This window comes from Chelonoidis abingdonii, chromosome 6 (genome assembly GCF_003597395.2).
Source record: "Chelonoidis abingdonii isolate Lonesome George chromosome 6, CheloAbing_2.0, whole genome shotgun sequence".
Lineage (NCBI taxonomy): Eukaryota > Metazoa > Chordata > Testudines > Testudinidae > Chelonoidis > Chelonoidis abingdonii.
In genome coordinates, this window is record NC_133774.1 from 128,404,486 (window position 1) to 128,418,822 (window position 14,337).

General features: G+C 42.7%; 1 protein-coding gene across 1 annotated transcript in view; it reads right to left on the bottom strand.

Annotated features, from left to right (window-relative positions):
• The window catches only part of RNF38 (ring finger protein 38), a 101,741-nt gene extending 87,730 nt beyond the window's left edge, over positions 1–14,011 (bottom strand). Inside the window, exon 1 of the mRNA XM_032772297.1 lies at positions 13,945–14,011. The gene's annotated coding sequence lies outside the window, so the exon portion shown is untranslated. The remainder of the gene's footprint in view (positions 1–13,944) is intronic.
• Positions 14,012–14,337: the final 326 nt, after the last annotated feature.

Genomic DNA, 14,337 nt, shown 5'->3' on the forward strand with positions numbered 1-14,337 from the left:
AGAGGAGAGATACAAATACCCTTTTGTTATTATTGTTTTGGAGGAGCCATGGATAAAACTTGGAGTTTAAGTATGTAATCTATTACATTCCTGTCCAAGTGTTACCGAAAAAAAAAACAATACAGAAAAAAAGCTCTACATCTAATAAACCTTCTGTATACACCCTTTTGTAATCATTGCTACCTGCATATGAAATGCCAATACGTTACAAACGCTTATCGTTCGTTAATCATATTTGTCTAACGAAAACTATTTAATAAGAGACTATGGTAAGGTCGACCTTTTTTGTTCAAGATTGTCCATGTTTGAAACTATACGAACCTGCTCTCATTTAGGCGTCCTATATCTGGACTGTCACTCGTACATCACGGCAGAGCGAGAGCGAGAGGCAGCTGGGCTACTGAGTTTCTAGTCAGCTCTCGGCTGCAGTATACTCTATAAATAGAAGTAATGTCGTTGCTTTATCAATATCGGCAATCCTATCAACGTATTTAGCGGAAGTGTGCCACGCGCGCATAGAGAACTAGAATCTCGTTGTTGTTGAGTCCAGGCAAGGTGTAACCGCAGAGTCCATGTCGAGCAAGCGGCCAGGCCCATCAGTGTGGTAGGCCATGGTGAGATCAGTCTTACTCATGGCGTGCCTGTTGTTTATCAGCAAGTGCACGAGCTGCGGGCCACAGGGGGTGGAGATCTGACAGCCGTGCAGTAACATGATCGCCGACGGTATGCCCGGGGAGGGAATTGGGAGCAGACACATGATTCGCTGGTGCCACTCCGAAGAGGTGGGCCTGAGTCACCTGTAGAAGGAGGGACTGGTAGAAGAGAGCAGGCCCTAAGGAGTGGGAGCCTAGTGTCAAGGACCTGGCTCCATGGGGAACCACGAACCAATGCAGTATATCCCCCGTCCCCCCTATAACTCCGACTGGCCAAAGCCGCCCGTGGGAGGGCCAAGGTCAGCCGTGATCACTCAAGCTCGCCCACCTCTCCTGATCGCGGCAGAGCGGCTGCCTGAGGGCCAAGAGCGCGCGCATGCGGCCCGCCTGCGTGTGAGCAGGCCGCCGCACCCACCTGCGCCCCATCAGCGGGCTGGCCTGTGGAACCGCGATTGGGCGCCAGCGGTGTTCGCACGCCGTCCGCTGCGGGACCCCACCCGCGACACGCCCGGCAGGAAAAACAAAGGGCGCTCACCCGCCTGAGGACGGGGGGGCGGGGCGGACGGGGCCACTTCCCCGCCCGCTGGATTGGGCGGGCCCCGGGGCCGAGCCAAATGGGGGTACCCGGCCCGCGGTTGCGGGGCGCGGCGGGAGCGCCCCCGAGAATCGGGGCAAGGAAAGGAGACGGGCTGACAACTCCCGAACGCGATCGGGGCGAGGACGGGAGGCAGGCGCGCAGGCCCGGCCTAGGCGGCGGGGGGGAAACCCGGACTAATAATCGAGGCGACCGGCGCGGTGGGCTGGCGTTGGGGCAGGTAAGCACGTGGGGCGGGGCCGGCGGAGCGGGCCGCAGGATAGAGCATTTGGTCAGTTCCTGGAGAAAGGAATGTTGAAATTAAGTACCTAATCAAGGAACACTTAAAGGACAATGGATCTTGGAATGCTCCAATCCACATAGGAAGTCTACTTGAGGATGTTCAAGGTAGCATGTAAACAATGGATGCTACTTGTAAAACTCAGTCATTCATGGACATGTGACTTGCTCAGGCAACTCCTAAACTCCATCTTGGAGCTGGACTTTGCACAGGAGTGAGAAGGGGGTCTCCACCCACAAGAGAAAGTCTATTTAAACCCCTGGGAAACCCCTCCATTTTGTCTTCAGCTAGTTAGAGAGAGCGCATCTCCACCCCTCAGGATACTTGGAAGAAACTGGAACAAAGGGCAGTGACTGCAAGGTGTGAGAGTGATTGCTGGACCCAGGCTAAAAGGAGATTAGTCTGTAAATGGGAGCATTCTGGAACTGGTAAGGATCTTATCTGTATTCAGTTTGATTAGCCATAGATTTGCACATTTTATTTCATTTTGCTTGGTGACTTACTTTGTTCTGACTGTTACTACTTGGAACCACTTAAATCCTACTTTCTGTATTTAATAAAATCACTTTTTACTTATTAATTAACTCAGAGTATGTATTAATACTTGGGGGAGCAAACAACTGTGCATCTCACTCTATCAGTATTGTACAGGGCGAACAATTTATGAGTTTACCCTGTATAAGCTTTATACAGGGTAAAACAGATTTATTTGGGTTTAGACCCCATTAGGAGTTGGGCATCTGGGTGTTAAAGACAGGAACACTTCTGTTACCTGCCTTCAGTAAACCTGCAGCTTTGGGGCAGGTAATTCGGACCCTGGGTCTGTGATTGAGCAGATGGGAGTGTCTGGCTCAGCAAGACACGATGCTAGAGTCCTGAGCTGGCAGGGAAAGCAGGGGTACAAGTAGTCTTGGCACATCAGGTGGCAGCTCCCAAGAGAGTTTTTGTGATCCAACCCGTCACAGGAGCATTGTGACCATGAGGTTTGATGCTTGTATAGCGCAGGCCAGAGAACTTCCCCAAAATAATTTCTAGAGCAGATCTTTTAGAAAGACATCCAATCTTGATTTAATAATGGTCAGTGATGGAGAATCTAGGAACTAGGGATGATTTGGTGGAAAAGAAACTTCAGTTAGAGCAGAAGTCCATATGTATATTCAAAATACTTGTTCATTCACTTCCACTCTCTTATGGGGAAAAAAATCTCTGAAATAATGACACTCTACTGTCTAAATTTGAAGGATTATAGCATTACAATATTTGGTTAAAGCACTGATAGCCATAGCCATTATAATACCCAACATCTGTGGTACAGTGGAAAGGGTTCTTTTCAAGTACTCTCAGTGAAGGTCTGACTCCAAATTTCTCTAACTGGTACCCATATCATTTGTAAAAAATTAACAAGCACAGAAAGAAACTGTGGGAAAGAGAGCAAATGCATTGGATGGATTCCTGTTCTGTGACCATTTTCTGAGGGTAGTCAAAAATAATCTCACAGCAAAAAGCTATTTTCTTGCTCCTGTCTGATTTACATATTAGGCGGAGCTATTATTTACCTCTACTCTTACACTGACAGAAGAGGTAGCTGTGAAAAAATGGCTGATATACATGCCCCCCCACTTGACCTAAGAAAGGAAGGGTTATTTTTGGAAAGAAACCAACAAAATGTTTGAGATCATTGCTTCTTTGAAGCCTTCCTAAACTCTATTCTTCAGGTCAGCCACATAAGTCTGTGCATCAAGAGAGCATCACTGCTTGCTCTGTGACGTTTTCCCAAGTCACTGCCAAGATGCCAGATGGTGACCTCTAGTTAGGGACTCCTCTCTTGAGTATTGGTGTAGTGCAGAGTAATGAGTGCTGATAGCAGCCACTGACGATCAACACTAGGGCTTTAAAACCAGCCTGCTGCCACCGTGATTGTGCTTTTTAAGCCTGTCCTTGCAATCATTCTCCCCAGCTGAATGCTCCTGGACTTCATGCTTCACTCCTGCATTTCCAGCACTCTAAGGTAGCCTGGCAGCTGGCTAGGCAGCCTTCTCCCTCAACTCCTTTCCGGTGACTGGAGATGGAGAACCTTGCAGGGAGCTCTCTGCAAGACCTGACTCTCCTGGCAGCTGCTAATATCAGGGCTTTAATTTTGTTTTAGGAATGGTCTCTGGTACTTTATTCTCCCCTCCCTAGAAAGTCCCACTTACCTTCCTGGTGTCCACTGCATAGTACAGCCCCCTTTCTCCTTGAGGAGATGCTCTCATCTGCCACCATGTAGTACTGCTGCCAGTCTCAATGGGAACCAGTGGTATCTATGCTAGACAAGGAGAAATGGGGCTGTACTATGCAGTGGACACCAGGAAGGCAAGGAGCTGACCTGACATTGCAGAGGAACTGCTTATTCATCTCCAAGCAGGGTTGTGACAATTTAATGGTCCTCCCCACCTCTTCCAACCTACTGAGTTTTATTGGGGTTTTTCATTTTTTGAACTTTTACAGCTCTGACATTTACAAACCACAGCAATTTTGCATATTGACCTCCTACCCCACTGTCCCTGACAAAAGGGACAAGTGAGGGAAAGAGGGAGCTAATGTGTAAACATTAAAATTCTTGTTTCGCCTCCCCTTGTATCTGTGAGACTTTTTGAGGAGGGGAGAATAAAGTATCAGAGACCATTCCTAAAACAAAATTAAAGCCCTGATATAATTAGATCTCAAAATGCTGCCTGAGGAAAGAAGGAGAGCTACATAAGATAACGGATATTGTCTTAAAAGGAGGTAACTTCAACTGACTCAAATAGTGGAGTTTTGAACTGAATCAATAGGCACCTGACCGTATCAAAACCACATCTCACTGTGCTCTGATTGTATGGATAGTTTCATTTCACTAAGTCAGTCTAGACTTCCACGTTTCCACAGCAGCACATTCTTTACTTGTTCCCCTTTCTCACAATGCAGTATTCCACATGATGGTTTGTTTGGACATCCCCTCCAATCCATTGGCATCATATCATTTTGATTCACAGCATGAACAACACAGCAATGAGCTATGAGAACTGGGAGCATCTACGTATCAGAGGGGTAAGCTGTGTTAGTCTGTGTCCACAAAAACAACGAGGAGTCTGGCAGCACCTTAAAGACTAACCAACAGATTTATTTGGGCATAAGCTTTCATGGGTAGAAAACACCCTTCTTCAGATGGATGGGATCATTTAAGTCAGTGTTCCCTAAACCGTGGAGCCCGAAGGACTAGCTGAGAGGATACAGATGATGTATAAATTAAGATGAGAGAGATGAGAATGGTTTCGTTTTCTTGAAAAGTGGCGTAGCTTTCAAAAGTTTGGGAAACGTTGACTTAACATATCACTTTCCCTACGTTCCCATTCAGAAAAGCATTGTACTGCAGTACAAAGATGTTTATAATGATCAATAAACCAAGACATGTACATCCTGTCTCTCACACAGAATGCATTCCAAACATTTAATGTGCTGCAGTCTACTGTAAAAAAAACCCTGTAATTTTCACTAGCTATATACAATACTTCCTAATCCTCCCACTCCCGGAGAACATTACTAAATAATATTTAAAAAAATGTCTTCACCTTTCAGAGCACAAGGCATTGAAACCTGCCTTTTTGACACAGGTAAGTCATTTAATTTAGAAAGATGTACAAAACAGCCTTTTATGGGACAGAAATAGTTCAGCTCTACACTGTACTGAAATGTCAGAACACTTAATAAGTCAAGTGAAGACATAAGGTGCCAGAAGCTACTGTTATAGACACAATCACATTTTCCAAGACTTCCATCATTTCTTTCAAGACACTCAAATGTTTTTTCTTCCCTCAAGGTCTCTTTTCACATCGGTAAATGTTACTCTTTGATTGCCACGTTCTTACCCATGCAGTTCCATGAAAAATCAGTATCGATGTGGCGGAGGGGAAAATATCCTGGTAGTTACTAGGAACTAAACTAATTAGTAAACTAAATATAACCCTCAAACAGCTATAGCTATACAACACTGCGGATCTCCATCTTCCAGAGAGTCTGGCACAACAACTAACTCCCTCCATGTCTTTTGGACATGTATATACACACACACACACACACACTGCTATTTCCATCACCCAGAAGCAGAAGTCAGGAAATTCTGTTAATGTTTCACCCAACCTTAACTCTTCCCCACAGTGCATAACATCCATGGGGTTGGTTTTATTAAAAAAGGAATTCAAAACGAAACAACTCAAAATACAACCCAAACCTTTTCTCTATTCTTGGCTACTCTCAGCTCCAGGAGCAGCACCAGGGTTTCTGGAGCCCTAGGCAGAATTCGGGGGGGGCAGCATTTTGTGCGCTCCCCACGGGGCGCATGGGAGCTTCCGGTTCCGCTCTCATTGCACCGCCGAAGAAGGACCTTCTGCTGACATGCCGCGGAAAGCAGTGGCAGGCAATTGAGCAGCTCAATGACTACCGCGGTCGCCTGCGGCATTTTGGCGGAGGGTCGTTCTTCGCTCTCCGACAGGCTCTCAATTGCCTGCTGCTGCTTTCCGCAGCATGTCGGCAGAAGGTTCTTCTTCGGCGGTGCGATGAGAGCAGAACCGGAAGCTCCCGTGCACCCCGCGGGGAGCGCACAAAATGCCGCCCCCCGAATCCTGGCGCCCTAGACGATCGCCTAGGGTCGCCTAATGGAAGCGCCGGCCCTGCTCAGCTCACAACCTAGGTCTTCTCTTTCTCTTGTGCGACTCCCATCTCCCTTATATTCTAACAAAGTGAAGGGCACTTGTAACAGAGAGTCAATGAAACATGCAACGTTTTCTAGCAGGATCATCAACTGGTAACACAGAAGGATTCTCAGGCATACACTGCCAGCCAGCCAGCACCTACTGAAGACCATTATGTTCCCATCTGTGAGGGTTCAAAGCTAGCATCCAGCAACTGATACAACAACCAACCCAGGTCACAAATCAGAGGTGAACATTAAAACTCCTGAGCTTTTACATCTGCATGTGAACTCCATTCTAGTAACATTTCCAAAATCCAACCAGTAAAAACAAAAAAACAAGGAGTATATCCAAAATTAAAATGACAACAGTAGTAAATAGTTCACTACAGCATGCAAGAGGGTCAAATCAATAAATGAAGAGCAGAGTACTATCTGCCAGACCTGCATAGGAAATGGAAAAGGAAGAGGAAACCCAACAAGAATATAGAGTCAATTAAGACTTGCAGGAAAAAGATAAGAGGGCAAAAAAATGGAGGATGAGTTAAGAAGACCAGGAAGAGCTTTTACAATGGTAATTGGAGGAAGGGTAATACTAGACAGAAAATAAAAATACTTAGAATTTATATATTGCTTTTCATCAGTAGATCACAGTACACCTCACAGGAAATGGGTGTCATTATTCCTATTTTACAGATAAATAAGTAGGTTCATTAATAAATTAGGATTCTGAAATGGATTCCTGAACTGCTTTTCAATGCCTGAGCTATGCACAGCTCTATTAGCTTAACCCCGGCCTTGCTCCACCTTGGTAAAATATGGAGGATATTCTTGATTAGACGCTTTAGAACTTTCTGGTGAAATCTCCATTTCCACACTTTTTAAAAATGCACAATGACAAAGATATGGCCCCCAGAAAACTATCTGTTCTGGGCATCTCAGTACCAAAAGATAGACAAATTGAAGCAAGTGCAGGGAAGAGCAAAAATAGTTATTTAAGGTCTGGAGAACTCACTGGAAGAGGGATTGAAAGATTAGGTGTAATTTGAGAGATATAAGATCTTAGATATTTGAAGGATGTAGGCACCAAGGAGGGAAAGAAATTCATTAGGTGGTACGAAAGGGTATAAAACAGGATTTCATTCTGTTCTCAAGGAATGGAAAAATTAGTGTAACTAACCAGATGGAAGGATAATCAATTCCAATAGTAAGATGTACACAACTATAGGAAAGGTTTCCAAAAAAAGTACAGAAGCACCACTCCTGAGGACACTTAAAAACTACACAAGATAAAGCACTAGGAAATAGTAACATGCACAAAACTACACTAATACAGCATTAAAATTGGACAGTCAAAGCTACATATGGTAAGGAAAGGCAAAAGTTAAGGTTCCACTGCTAACCCGACTGTGTAGCACTTTCTGCATTTTTCATGGTATGTATTTTACAACAAGACAGTAATATATTAACATAAATATTTAACTGGAAACAAAGAATTGAAACTACTGCATATGCTCAAAACAGATGAATTACTACTTATGATATCTTAAATTGCATACTGTTCAGCTACACATTTTTCTAGGATTTCAATATTGTAGTAATGTTTTTCAGTAGCATTGTTATTCAGATCTTCGTTTCTTAAAAAAGAAAAATGAATAGTTCTTACCTAATGTTAGCATTTAAATACTCTCAGTTAGGGGTCAGATTTGAGGAGGGAGCAGAGCTACACTACTGACAATCCCAAAGTGGTTGGACGTTTCTAACAGAATGAATAAAACACACACACACACACACACACACGGTGGGTGACGGAACGCTGTGTAAGGTTGAAAGTCTGTCTGTTTCACTAATAGAAGCTGAGCCAATAAAAGAAATTGTATCACCCACCTTGTCTTTCTCGGATCCTTGGACCAAGCACAGCTACAACTACACTGCAAATAGTACGAAATAGTAAATGCTAACATTTAAATTGCCCTCCCTGGACTTCAGAGTCAGCATGCCACTGAGGAGAATGGAGATGACCTTCGACTCCTCCACAAGGAACACTTACTGTCCTCTTCACCAAGAGGTAGGAAGATTCTGGGGAGCATGGACACACAGAGCCTGAAAGGCTTGGTGCCATGTCTCTTGCTCCTGCTTGGTCCTTTGCTGCCAAACTGACATGAGAGGGGTCATGCCACAAAAATGGCAATACAGTGCAAGGTTGCAGTAATTTTTGTGCAGTTTTTCCTCTGTGCTGTGGATGCCCCCTAAAGGAAGGGTTGAGGGATGGGAGAAGGTCCTAGAGCAGTTCTAGACAGAGAAAAAACCTCATAGGCAACACATCTCTGCTAATGCTTCAGGGAGAACAGAAGTCCCAGAACAGGTATGAAGGCAGCTGCCAGGCTTAGTACACAGACTGCCCTACACCTTTTCTGGATTGTCCAGGAGTGTGCATGCCCTGCCTTTTCTGGATTCTACAGGGGGTGGCAGGGGCGGAAAGAGGGTGTCTCTCTATCAGAAAGCAAACTTATCCTAACACCTCTTTTCCTCCCACCAACAAATAATATAGGGAAAACGCTGAAGGCTGCTTTCCAGATTTCTCCAGCCTTCAGTGGCCCCCCTCTGGAGATGCAAAAGCCAGAAGAGCAGGCAGCCAATGAGTTCCCCACCTTCCCAGAGGTGGTGGGGTCAGGCTTCAGCCTGGGGTGGCAGGCTCCAGCCATGGGGCTTTGGGCTCCATTCCCCAAGCTCACCACCGCTCCTATCATCTTTGGCCCCGCTTCATTCCCTACTGCCCCATTGCCCCTGGTTCCTGCTGCCTCTGTACCCACCTCCCCATCCAGGGCTTAATTTGTCCCCATAATTGCCAGGGCTGAGTAAGTCTGCTGTGAAAAGTGACATTTGTGTGTTTGTTAATATCACTTTTCACAGCAGACTTAGTAGCTAGCAAGTCTTTACAAAAATAAATTAAAAAAAAGAAATAAAAAGGCAATCAAAAAAGCAAAAGAAACAATAAGAAACAAAGACAAGAACATGCAAAATGTGTTTCTATTCTGTTTAGGTCCAGTAAAAAGTAAAAACAAGAGTTGGTGGCCGCACTCTGAGGCCACCAAAAAATTTGTTGCGAGAACCCCTGCATCAGATTACTCTCTCAGTTTTACTCCCCCCCCCCACCACACTTCCTGGTTAGTGTATTTGCTTTTATTTGGGTGTGGAGTGGGGGATTGATAGAGGAGTCAGGTCTCTTAAGAGATTTCCCAGAAGTAGAATTTGTACATTAGAAGTTGTAGGTTTGAGGACAGTTTGTTTACAAATAAGAATAGTAAGAAATTAAACACTATGTAATAAACAATCATTGCTCACATCATTACACAAATTAAACCTCTCTCAACTTGCCACGCCCCAGTGTATTTCTGAAGACTGGATGCTACATTTTTTAAGTAAACACAGGATGATCATGACAAGCTGCATTTTATGATATGCTTCACGCTGTAAAGTACAAACTCGTGCAAAGACAACAACAACAACAACAACAACAAAGGTAACCTCAAGTCAGGTTGGTCCTGTTCTTTCACTAATATAAACTGTCGGCGAGTAGGGAGACCACACACTTCATCTTACCTTGAGGTGCATCCTTTTGAATAAAGGGCAAGAAGAAAAAAACAAATAGCTTTCACAGCCATAAGCAAGTTGAACATGGTTGAAATGCACTGTGAAGAACATTCTTCTTGTGTTACATGTTCAAGGGGACATCACTGTTTGGTTTTAAAACAAAAACAGCAACATTTCTCACAATAAAGGTTCCTTTTTGGAATATTTTCCCCCACATGCGCTGATTGAAGAACAGCTTAGACTACAGAATTCTGTTTCTTTAGTAACAACACTTCCAGTCTTAGTCCAAAATCACACCAATCATTCTGAAATGAATAGCACATTAACAGTTTAAATATGAATGACTAGTCATTCTAAGAATCAAAGACATTACTAACATGAAAAAATGAACCTTTGATTTATACATTACACTTCACCTCCAAAACAGCAATTATTTTAAGACTTGTCTCCATAATAGTCATTTTAAAACTGCATATAAAGAGGAAATTATAGTATATTACAGATTCAAGTAAAGATTTTAAGAAAAGTGGCAAAAATGCTTCTTTTTGAACCTGTAAAGTTAAACAAATTCTTAATATTACCAATAATGCTCTAGCCAATTATTCATTTTTTAATGCAGTGAGGTCACACTTGAAAAATTCTAATCTTTGGTTTCCTGCTGATCTGACTGAACATGTATTCAAGATTCCTATGTAGCCAAGTTAACAAAAATCAAATAATTGGGTCGGAAGCCTGGGAATAGTTTTCATTAAATTTGTAACATTCATTGAATGTGTGCTGCAGAGACCATTTCCTATATCACCTGCTTTCCAGGAAATGTATACCAGGGTTTGTGGAGAAGTTACTGCAAAATACACACACAAAACTGGCAGTCAGTTGCTATCCTGTAAGTTTCTCATATAGTACACTGACTAGTGATGTGATCACATACAGAGTGGGCAGTATAGGATTTTACTGAGACTTCTGTGCATTAGTTAGCAGAAGTTGAAGACATGGCCAGCTAGCCTGGGAGATTCTTTTTTATATATTATTTAAAAACACCACCGTTTTGTATCCAGTCTACTATGAGTAGTATTTCTGCTTGTAAATTAAGGCTAGGGCCTGCATTCCTTATTCAGGAGCTATTCCCATCACTATTAACTGGAGTTACCCCCATGTAATGATGGTGCAATCAGGCCTCTCATTTTCAAACTGATTCACATCGGATCTGGATCAGAATCTAACAGATTAAAAAAAAATCCCCCCAAACCAAAAATCCCTGAGTTGTCACTTACATACATCTGTGCTAGAGGATGTATGAAAAAAGGATACAGTAATAATGTAACCAACTTTAAAAAAAAAAAAAAAGGCACCACAAATAGGGGTTATGTCCATACAAAATTCTATGACAGATTATGAGACAAAGGAAAGATGTAAATTTAACACATACTCCTCAATGCCATTAACTGAGAACCAGTGCTTTCTCTTCATCCTCCCTGTAAAAATAAAAAGAAGGATACAGTACACATTGGCACATCACAAAGGAGAGCACAGATGTGCATTCTCAGGCGTGTTCATAATTTTCCTGAACAAGCAGCCATCTCCCTACATGATTACCATTTTCTAACACAAAGTGCAAGGCAGATGGTTCCATGTGAGCACTTAGAAATGGGAGGCACAATCAAAGACAGCACTGCATAAGACCGTCATTTGGAGGAAAACATTTCTCCATGGCACTTCCAAAATGGCACTCTTCATCACGCTTGCTGGAACAGATCTACTCCACTCAACTTTTACAAGTATGAGGTCTAATCTTGCATAGGAAGCAATACATAGAGGAGGGACGGTTTTCCACTTTCTCCCCCACATACCCGACAAACAGAGCCAGGACATTTTTGTGTTTTCCCTGAATGCTGTGGTGGTGCCTCACATCCTGTGACTTGGAAATGGTTATGAACCTTTCTGAGTGTAACAAGCTACCTTCCCCAGCTGCAATTTAAACAGCAGCAAATCCCCTTCAAAGCAAAACACCTAACTGCACTTAAAACAACAGTCTAACATTTTTAACTACCTCTGGATGTTTTCATCCTTCAGTCTGGTCTCCATTTCCTTGTTACAGATTAGGTTATCTCCCATTAGGTGGTCATTCCTGGGGGGTACTTTGAGCAGCAGAAGGGAGGAGGCAATGTAAAGGAAGTGTTCTGTATCTTAGCCACTAGACATTGGTGCACATGAAGGGAACTTTATTACCACTGTCTGTTCCCCATCCACGGACCCTCTTGGCACCAAGAGCATCTGAAGTAGATATAAATCCATTAGATTTAAAACAACCACTGTTATGTTGTCTGCCCACAGAAACAGCACCAGTAGGCCCACTGGTGAGTACTGGCTGCATATCGGACACTGAAAGACATCTCCAACTCCAGTAGCCTGCCTTTCCCCCCTCCTCACATGAATCCTCTATTTACCACTCTTTTGTCATTCCATCATTATAAATGCCCTCCAGCCCTGTCATTTCCTCTCCGGCTGTGCAACTGGTGAACTTGGTCTAAGGAGGACATTAAAGATTCCATACAGAACAAATAAATGTACCAGCAGTAGAAGGCTAAGCTGGGACACTCTATGCTTCCTTCTCCTACTCCCATTGAGAACAGATAGACCAGCAGCAGCATGAAGGATAGAACCATCTATAACAAAGAGAAGGAGACAAGATATCCACAGAATTTAAAGCTGTTAGACTAAAATGTCTCTTTAGTTTTAAAGCAGGGGTTCTCAAACCGGGTTCGGGACCCCTCAGTAGTTTGCGAGCTGTCAACCTCGACCCCAAACCCTGCTTGTCTCCAGCACTTATAATGGTGTTAAATATATAGAGGCTTGCTACGTGAAAGGAGTCACCAGTAAAAAACGTTTGAGAGCCACTGTTTTAAAGGCAGCTCACAAACTTTGAAAATAAAGTCAGGGAAAATAACCATGCTAACTTGACTTTAATGCATGACTGCAGAACCAAATGGAATCTTTAGATAATCCTGGCATATTCTGCTGAGCATTTTTGTCCCATATTTGCATAAATCTGAAGAGGCTCACCTGTATCACATCCCTAAAAATTGGCCAAAATACTCAGGCCCTCAGATTATACTGAGGGCCATTTAACTAGCAAGACAGACAGGACTTTGTATGCAAGTGACCTAGCTAGCAAGACTATGAGTCTACACTTGTACATCATAACTTTAGCTGATATCCTTTAAACTATGTAGCTGAGCAACCAGGCCTCAATCTAGATTTGAGATGTTCCTACCAAATTCTGTATCAAATTAAATTCTGAATTTAGTATAGTCTCCCATCCCACTCCTATCCAAACAGGAGCTTATATCCAGTATTTACAAGTATGACAAAGCACCATTATGTAATGGCCCATAGCTAATTTACTTTGAAAGGGACATTAAATTTTTAAGGAAAAACACCCCCAAACAATCTGACTTGAGAATGATCCAATTTGAAGTTTTTTCTTTTTGTATTCTAAGCATGTATCATTTCTATAACCCCACAAAACACTTCTAACAAAAATACCAATGAACATCTTTATTAACTTAAAAGCCAGTGCATGAACACGATCTCTTGCCAAAAGGTTAGGAAAACACTTCCACATTGCCAGGTAGAGATTGATATTTTGAAGCTGCAGTGTGAAAAAATAAGTTCCCGTCTCCAAAACACATGAGGTAGGTTGAGAAAACCTACAGCACAGATGGAATATTCTTCTCAGCATGCTAAGCCAGCTCAGACTTCACAAGTCACAAAATGACAGTAATAAGACATTACTGCTGTATATAACAAAGCCAATAGGGGAATCACCACCCATTATTACCTGTGGGTGTCAGTGTGGTAAGCCAGAAAAATTGAGAACAATGAGGGAATGGAAGCAGAAAAAAAAAGATTAGTCTCCTTAATCAACTAAAAGATCATCTTGAGTGAAATATATATTTTTCTTAAAAGACCAGAGATATTTCAGATTGTAACATGTACTTCATATAAAGTTAGCTTTTGGCTCTGGAAAACAATCATTAGTCTATAAAAGCAATGCAATCGGCAAAAGAATGACATGCACCTTCCCTAAAGGGGAAATTTACACAGATCTCACCTTGTCACTGTCATCATTACAAATGTGGTCTTGATGGATTGACTGGCATTGGAAGGAAGCTCCAGTACTGCCTACAAGAGAAAAGGGGAGAGGGGACAAAGGAAAAAAAATAATTAGAATTGGAAACCCAATCAGTAGGAATACTAAAAATAAATACAGACAAGTGTAGGAGCCAGAAATTTTTTCACACAGCAGAGAGATTTAGCTGCCAAACATCTATGTCAGACAGCTCTTGTATTTAATTCTGATGATGGGATAAGCTGCAGAGACATTTTTCACTATGTGCCAGAGATATCTTCTCCAAGACTTTTTTAAACATTTAAACAGAACAAAATTAGTACTTGTTCATTAATCCAAAACAAACATATGCCATAAAGCAGCAAAATACACACA